Here is a 9,563-nt window from a genome sequence, read left to right as displayed (position 1 = left end):
ATGGATGCCATTGAAATGGTGGATTGCTGCCATGTTCATTATCACATGTTCAACATCATGCAGCAGGCATGCATTATGTATGAGGTGTGCGTTCAGCAATGCAGTTTCGTGCACACACAACATGAATACTTGTTTACGGGCTTTTTGTAGCATGCAGCATTTACCTAAAAAGAGGGTGAGAACCTCTGTTTATTTTGACTTTATATAATTAAGTTTCGTAAAATGTTCAGGTTGTTCAAGGAAAGGACGTTTCACAACAAATAAACGTTCTTGCCTATACATTATGACCCGTTTTCGCCTTTTAAGAGAACACTCTAAAGTCCAGGGCAGAATGACAATTCTCTGGATGTTTTTCGGGTCATTGTGACCCGGAAAGTGTCGTTCTGACCCGGAAGTGTCAGGCCAAATATTCCAGGTCAATTCTGACCCGGGACTGTTTAGAGTGAAAACTGGGCATCCATTCTGAGATCGAGACTATCTGTTGTTCTGAAAATGTTCCCGTGCTGAATTTGTATTTTAAGCAAACAAAAAGCATACAGGCCTAGTCGTGATTTTAGATGGGGAAAAACAATCCAGAAAGCGTCGCACATGCGCAGGCGCTTGTGATGGATCACGAGTATAAACCACTAGTTCCCGGTCACAAGTTAATCACAAGTCAATGCACAAGTCCCGTAGTCAGAAGTTACAGGGGATGAACAAAGGGACGTCATTGCGTTATAATGAATAGCTCATAACTTGACGTGAGACTTGATGATTTCAATTTGCAAGTGTGTGATTCATCGTAAGTACCTCGAATACAATTTAAATTAAGTACCTCACACAAGCACTGCAGATTTCAAAGTTCTGTCGAAAACATGAATCTGAACTTTCGATATCACACTTATATACGACTCTATATACAGCCACACTGACAGATACCGTGCATTATACATAAATCATACATGCGAAACATTGATGTACCATGCACAGTGTCTCTGCACTTCTTTCATCTCCCAGGGGCGGTTCAACTTGAAGCGCTGGTCGACCAGCCCCCCTGCGCGTACGGGCCGGTGCCGGCCGAACGCCGGCCGGTCCATCACGGACGACCGGACCTGACCGCGTGAGAGGCTTCGGTGCGCGCTGCCTTCCTCCACCGCACCCGTACCTTACGCCGGTATAAATGGTCCGCTCTTCGTGTGTTATAAGACATAGATACAGAACTCAGTATCATTGTGTTTGCAGTACTCTAACTCTTGTAAATTTGTTCGTACCCGCGTGCACTCGTACTCATAGAAAGGTATTCTCGTACTCGGTAAGAAAAAGTTGTGCGCGTTTCAATTTGAATTCAGAAAATGATGACCCCCCCCCCCCCCAATAGGACCCCGGTTATACTCCTGCTTTTGCGTATGTTTTGAAAGGCTCATTTACGTGTAATATTCATATATAGGTGGCCATATATAGTTTTTTATTGTCTAGTTTGACAGTATAAGTCTTTGAGAGAAAAAAATCTGTACCTTCTGAAATTTACTCGTATAGGTCTACTCATGGAAAACTACCCGTATAGGCCTATTCGTACTCGTGCTATTACTCGTCCTCGTATTCAGGAAAACAATTGCCTTGTTATACTCATACTTATGGCAAGGTATAATTCCACTCTGGTAGGCCTTTACTGCTATTGTATAGGCCTACCACTCTACCAGAGTTGGATATTCAGATTTCACACCGGTCCAAGCGCGGAATCAGAGACCTTTAGCAGTACTCAACAGCTGCGTGCGCTCAGCTCGGTGCTGATGTGCAAGACTAGCGTGTCCGTTGATACATTGCAATTAAAATTGAATATACCCCCTCCCGCAGTGTGTAGTGCATGTGGGAGGCTAAGCGAAAAATGAATAGCTTTGCATGAATTGTACCTTGGTATTAGTAAATGCATCACAGTTTTCAATGTTTGTACCTATAGCCATCCGATGACTCGGGAAAGACAGATCCAGCTGATAAGTTGAATGTGAATTTCAATGTTACAAACAATGCTCAGCATTATGCCACACCTCCGCTTACATAGGCCCTATACTGCTTGCATTACAATTTCATTTTACAAAAGAAAATAGTATTTTGATTTACAATGTGTATGGCTAACCTGACTTACATGGTACCTTCTTTTCTATGGTACACTGTTTACAGCCTATATTATACATGTATATCAACAAATGTAGCTTTGTGATAGTTTTATGATAGGCCTATATTAAATACGCATATCTACAGATTTCAATATCGCGATAAAGTACAATGATATTTGAAGTCGTCAATTTTATTTTCAACACATTATACCAAAACTAAGGCGCATGACTTTCTTGGACACTAAAATGCTACCAATATCCACCACGAGTGGTATATTTGTCTTGCCGCCGTTTTTGTTTGATAAAACCTTTTCAAGACTCGCCAGCCGTTTTCCCTTCTAAACACGAGTGAGTCGAGCCCTTTTTTCCCCAGTCCCGACACAACGGGCACACAATATCGGCGACGCTTGCCGGTAGGCCCCGGGCCCCCTCCGGTGCTTCCCCCGTACAAAAACGCACCTGCCCGGCCTGTCGCGATGGCCATAAAGGGCCATAATTCCTCTACACTTTCCGCTCACTGGATCGTCCTCCAATGAATAAAATTCCTATTTATTATTTCTTTCCCAGCCTGTTTTCCCCTCTCTCTAGAAAACCTTCTTTCACTGCGGACTGAACACATTCACTTGGCATTACTGTCCCTTGGGGTTGAGTAATACACAGACACATTAAATAAAGGGACCCACTTTTTTTCCCCTGTCGTCATTGAGAGAGGGAAAAAAAGACAATCCCCCAATGTGTGAACATAATGCCGGTGTAAATCATAAAACAAATATTCGCGCAGAAATGCATTCACGTGCTCTCAAACTGTTCCCGCCTTTTTTGGTAGCGAGTGGCAGTATTTCACGTCTCTCGTCGACCATATTCGATTTCGCTTTAATTTAAGCTCAGATGCATTTCCCGCACAGCCACCCAAAGGACGTTGTTTTTAAAACTGTGTACGAATCAACTTGAGGAGGTAAAACATGACGCGCCGAATTAATTTTCATTCGTTTCATTTTTTTTTAGTTGACGTTTGCGGCAGTTTCAGTGATGTTGCACCTGTGTTAAGACTACTGCATTGAGAAAAAAAATCTCCTCAGTGGTAAGTGGACCATTTCCAGGTAGGTTACAAAACTTTGCTTAAATTTCAACTGATGTTCGTGATTGATAATAACTCACAAAACAATAGTATTTTGTATTATTAATTTGCCGCATATTTTAACGGCTGCGGACGATTTTTAAAATTGCCCATCAAAAATATGCTATACCAAATTGTGTGTGTGCACAATAATAGTGCACGTTGAAATGTCTTATACACGTTCAGCGAAACCAGCGTGATTCAGTGCCGAGCCGCGCCGGCAACTGCGGCCTAAATCACGGTCGCATGATTCCCGGAGCCACGGTCCACACTCATTTCCATATATACGCTGCACCATCTAGTATACTTGCACAGCTTTTGCCAGGGCCGTGGTCCTGCAACAATGTAATGCGGACTCGGAAAGAGAGAGAGAAAAAAATGCCGGATATGATTGATGAAGAAACGGCCGGTTCTTTGGCAGCTGAATGTGCTGAGGCTGCGACTCGCTCTGCAAATGTGCATAACATCTGCGATGTGTATTTTTCGTCTAATCCATGCGGATATATCATTTGCCTGCATTGCCGCATAGCATTCCCATTCGTTTGACAAACATACCACATACCGGTTCGCATTATATGCAAGGTGTCTTAAACAGTCCGTTTAAAATTTGGTATGATGTTTAAAGGGAAAATACAACATTTGCAAACATCAAAAAATAAAACTACCAAATCATTTTGAAATACCTTGCTGGACTGTTAGTGAATGACAGTGTAAAGCATCCTGTAAAATCATGGCACCTGGTATACTGTCATTTTCAAGAAAAGTGGTATTTTTGTATCAATTTCCAACGCTGGTCGGCCGACCAGCGTTGGAAAACACTGTTTTTTTCCCTTCAAATACTGGCCCCAATTGACCATCGCACTTGTTTGCAATCGATTACACACCTATGAACGGGTACAAGCCAGCTAGACTGGTTCCTTGACCTTACAATTCCCCAATGTATGTAAACTGCTCTGTTTCTTCTTATATGGAGTCAGGGAACCAGACTACAGGAAAATGATTGTTTTTCTTGGTTTTTATAGCATTTTCGAACCCAAAACCTCAAAAAAGTAAGTGTAACTATATTTGCTATATATTTCCAACCCCCCAATTCCATCCATTTCTGAAAATTACAGCAAAAGCAAATGATGTATATTCCCTTTAATAAGAGTGGTCGCTTTTACTTTTTCCTGCATAACATATAATCGGGATGTCATATCTTAAAACTGCCGCCTTTAGGCTACTTTTTTATGGCATAGAATTTAAAAATGACTATTTCTTTTTACTCTGTAAGTTGCAATAGGGTTGTATTGGTCAATTTCATTCAGCGAGATGCCGTATTGCGTATATAAATTCATGCTAAGTGGGTCGTTTGGTTGGCCGATATACAGGGTGTTATGAGTAAAAAAAAACACCCCGAAACCCAAATGTCGGGACTGTTGTTTTAGTGAAGTTCTGCATGTAGCACTTTCAAAATCTAGGATATGAAAGCCCCATCCATAAGCTTTCTTTTAGTACAAGAATCATTCAAATCACTCATGTACTTTTCAAGTTACGGAATTTTAAACACAACCACCGTTTGAAGGTTCTGTCCACGGATCACAAAAAAGTTCGGTGTTCTAGCAAAACGAAAACAAATCACATAGGGATGTGTGTGAATTGTTTTCGTTTTGCTGAAAGAACGCACACCTTTTTTGTGATCCGTGGACAGAACTTTAAAACGGTGGTTGTGTTTAAAATTCCGTAACTTGAAAAGTACATGAGTGATTTGAATGATTCTTGTACAAAAAGAAAAGCTTTTGAATCCGGCTTTCATGTCCTAGATTTTGAAAGTGCTACATCATATAGAACTTCAATAAAACAATAGTCCCGACATTTGGGTTTCGTTTTTTTTACTCACCCTGTAGACTGATGTCAAACAAAAACTTAAGGATACAAATCATGTTAGGAGACTTCGTTGTCATTGCCAATAAAAACGGTTATTAAAATGTTACTTTTGCATTAAAGATTGAAAATCTTTGCATTAAAATGGTATACTATAAACCTACAAAATACGTAGACCCTTTGAGGGGCACGTTGTATACAATGTCTCTTTCAAAAATTGGAAAATCTTTGATTCAATCTACAACAGACACTTTTTTAAGTGTGTAAAGGAAAAAACACACCCTGAGTTTTTCTCAAATTTTCTTGCTATATATCCATCTTGAAACACCAATGAAAACGCCCCATTTGTCGATTAATGATGCTGGGATATGTCAAATGAAATACATGTTTACGATGAACACGACCCACAATGAAAGTAAATCGGGGATAAGACATGGGCGTGGCATTAAATGGAGGGGGTGACGTAAATGACCCCGTAAGCAGGGGGCAGTTGTGATCTTGTTCTACGTCTGAGGACTTAAGACATTGGGTTTCCTGTGATAACAATAAGCCCGAGGACCTGAGCCAAAGTCCTCGGAAGGTTTTTAAGGTACTTATGGGACGTGTCGAGAAAAAAAATAAAAGTCCACGAACAATAGGGAAAAAACAACAATAGGGGGTCCTCGTATAAGTATAGTAAAACACGACTGCGTGTTTGTGGGCGTTTGTGTGGCGTATTATCAGGTACATTATAACCGCCATATAACCTGAATTCAGTTTATACGTTTTCTGTCTGAAAACACGAAAAAACTTGGCATAATTAAAAAAAATAAAAATAAGTGTTTTGAGCTTAACTTCTTTGGCATTATAGTACGTCGTACTGGAGTCTGTTCAGGCTTCACTTGAGAATTTGAAAATGTGTTATTTAATTAAAGAACCTTCAGTACATTTTATTGTTTCTAACTCAGCACAACTCTATACTGACCCCGGGCAATACACAATAAAATAGGGAGAATATGTCACACAAACCCGCCGTATATTGCTCGGCTGTGGAAAAAATATCAACCCCAGGTTTTTTTCTCATGCAGTGCAATATATACACCACCATAAATCAGCATTAGTTTGTTTTCATTGCGCAGGACGTCATGTTAAGAAAGATGGCTGGAAATTGCTTGGTACATACAAGTCACGGTGCAGTCAACCAATACGAATTTCTTTTACATTTTTTTTTCATCAAAGACCGTACAGTTGAACAACCTGCCCTCCAGAAACGAACTGGCAAAATGGCCCATATACGAGGGGTCGTGCCCGTGCCACGTCCGTTATACACAGCCGTAAGATGTGTGCAGTGAGCTCAGGGCTGCCTCAACCTAAATCACGCAGTCGCTACAAATCCCGATGAAAGACACACGGAGACAGGAGATTGAAACAATATATTTCCATGAACCTATAACATATTGTACACGGATACCTATAACATATTTTACCCATTAAGGCTGTATCAAGATGATATACATGTACAAAAATTGTGCATGACTGTATAATGTTTGTACATTTAGCTGTTTATAGTAGTACATCCAGGGTGATTCAAAATAAACAAAACCCAAATGTCGGGACCATTGTTTTAGTGAAGTTCTGCATGCACTTTCAAAATTTTGGATGTAAAAGTTTAATTCATAAGCTTTCTTTTAGTACAAGAATCTTTCAAATCACTCATGTACTTTTCAAGTCACGGAATTTTGAACACAACCACCGTTTTAAAGTTCTGTCCACGAATCACAAGAAGGTAAGTGTTCTTTCAGCAAAACGAAAGCACATCACATAATTATAGGATGTGTGTGAGTGGTTTTCGTTTTGCTAAATCAACGCACACCTTTTTTTTTGTGATCCGTGGACAGAACCTTAAAACGGTGGTTGTGTTTAAAATTCCGTAACTTGAAAAGTGCATGAGTGATTTGAATGATTCTTGTACTAAAAGAAAGCTTATGAATTGGGCTTTCATATCCTAGACTTTGAAAGTGCTACATGCAGAACTTCACTAAAACAACAGTCCCGACATTTGGGTTTCGCTTTTTGACTCACCCTGTATGTTATATTGTTAACGATACCTGACGGATCCAGAGACAAAGTTGCGGGGGAAGGGGAGGGGCGAGACGACGGGAACACAGGTATCTTTTCGGAAGCACTGAGACGGGTTGGTTTGGGTGCTGTATACCTCTTAAGGTTGATTGGACACTAAGGAAAAGGGGATCAATACACCACGTATCGATTTCAAGTCACTCTTCACTCCCGTTTGGTATAAAAATCGCATTTTGTTTGGGGGGGGGGGGTTGACCCTGGCCAAACTTACACTCCCACCCCTCGGTTCCTCTGCTAACTTGTGTAACGCTGTTAACAAAGATCAAAGCTGTTATACCCTTGCTCCAAGTTCTTGTTTAGCCCATACAATATTCCACATACCATCTCAGCTCCCTGCGGAATTGCTGATTTGGCTAGATCTACATTTGTATATATATCACCCAGTATATCGTTGCTCACTGAAAAAAATTTATATAGGCCTAAGTTCGTTTACTTCATTCCCCGACCCACATTAAAACAAACTCGTTACGCAAACTTTGCGTAGTCAGCTAACGAGTAGTTTGCGAAAAAAATAAGGTTCAGCAGTGATTCTTTTCTTTCGTCACACCTTCTGTTCCCGGTATAACATACATATATTTATCAGCATTGATCTGGAAGTCCATCCTAGTAGTAAAAAACAACACCATGCAGCTATGATTTGAAATAGCATCTCGGCGTTGTTCCATCTGTCTTGACGTACCTCCGTGCAAGATGAAATGGTGTATGTCTGCAAGTAAACAGGCAAAGGTATTTATTGTTTGGTCACAAATTGCATTATTCATCCTTTCTTCCCAAGGATTTAAACAATTTCCTTGTAGTTTTCTACAACAACGCAATTTGGTTGGAGCTGAATATCTTCCAAAAGTTTCTGTCGGCGTAAACTCTTCTGATGAAATTACCGGAGCCGAGTTTTTACTCAGATGTTCTGGTACAATGTCATGTTCAACGCACGAGTCAAATAGTGGTGACACAGAAACAATGAACCAGTTTTACATTTATTATTCATTAATAATCATGTGATGTATTACACTCCGCATCAACCTTCATCTTAAGTTACTTGTAACGAGGACTGAAGTTTTCAAGCAGTGTATATAATTTGTGAACCAGTACATGTTTACCTTGCATTTCAAACGACTCGAACCGGGTCGTTGTGCTTGAAATATAGTGCCCCCACGGACTCGGACTTGGACTCTTTGGAAATTCCTTATTAATTCTTACAGAGATGCCCCTAAAATTTCTGGTATAACCACGGAGCCCCATTGTATAACAAACTATATGGCTAACTATATAGTTCTAAGAAGCCACTTATTATTCTAGATTTTATTCACGTTGCCCCATAACATTATCGAGTTGCTGAAAAAATAATAATAAACAGTTTACGTCCACAGTGTTCCTAACCAAATTTTAATAAAATGACAATTGACAAAATGTGTGTCGAATTCATGCAGAACAGGGATCCCTAGCCCTATAGCTATCTAGCTTAGACACACTCCCGCGAAAAGTCATAATTATTCACATAATAAACAACATTTTCGCGTTTGGTCCATTTGATTCTATTTTACCACAAGGTGTTTCGCAGTGCCGATAACTTCATCACAATTCTTTTGATAGCTCCATGGTCGATCTTACGTAGCTGCATTGTAGTTCTGCTCATGCTGTAGCGGTGTACCTATAGTGTTGTTGAACGGTGATCACAGGCGCGAAACGGTGATCACATTCAATGGCGTTGGGGCCCTACAGCTGAACGATCGTGGGCTCATAATTTGTGGTTGGTCCAAAATCCTGCCCGTTAAGAGAGTTTAACAACACTGCTGAAAAGAAGAAAAGACTAAAGGCCTTTGGGTTTCCTTTCATGCGGTGAAATAACAATAGAGCGGCATTGTGTTTGCCAAAGAAAAACCTGCGAAGAATACGCCGAGGCCACAGGAGCGTGCCCCACGGCTCGAATAGAATCGTTCAAAGCTTCGGTCGTCTGCGTTTCACTCTGCATACGGCTTGGCACGTACCATCTCGTGCGAGGGGTGGTCTTATCTTCTGGTGCCGGTTTATTTAATGAGAGCATGGGCTGGCCGCACGGACCAATCAGACAGCATGTTTAGACGCTTTGATGGACAAGTGGCTGGTTGATCAATGTGTATCCCCAGCTACACTACTGAAAAACACTGGAAAACGCCGACCCCCATATCAGCGCCGCACCACAAGTATATAGAAATACCGTAGTACGGTACGGGTGCACCACACACTCCTCTGATAGTTTTTTGCTGTCAAAAAACCTGGAACCTATTCTTATCCAAGTCAAAGGCCGACTTTTGGGATACGGGATTGTGCAGTACTTCTCATATCTACTTTGACGGTTTTGTGAGTTGGAACTACACAAACTGGTGAGTATTTTA

General features: G+C 40.8%; 1 protein-coding gene across 4 annotated transcripts in view; it reads left to right on the top strand.

The window, feature by feature from the left end:
- Nucleotides 1–9,250: 9,250 nt before the first annotated feature.
- LOC119738340 overlaps nucleotides 9,251–9,563 on the top strand; it is an 80,313-nt gene continuing 80,000 nt past the window's right edge. For 3 of the 4 annotated variants that reach the window (XM_038213193.1, XM_038213194.1, XM_038213190.1), the window contains exon 1: nucleotides 9,251–9,551. The gene's annotated coding sequence lies outside the window, so the exon portion shown is untranslated. The remainder of the gene's footprint in view (nucleotides 9,552–9,563) is intronic. The other variant, XM_038213196.1, reaches the window with a different exon arrangement.

The sequence above is a fragment of the Patiria miniata genome, unplaced genomic scaffold, assembly GCF_015706575.1.
Source record: "Patiria miniata isolate m_02_andy unplaced genomic scaffold, ASM1570657v1 HiC_scaffold_3, whole genome shotgun sequence".
Lineage (NCBI taxonomy): Eukaryota > Metazoa > Echinodermata > Asteroidea > Valvatida > Asterinidae > Patiria > Patiria miniata.
Note: the sequence above shows the minus strand (reverse complement) of the source record. Positions and strands in the feature narration are given on the sequence as shown.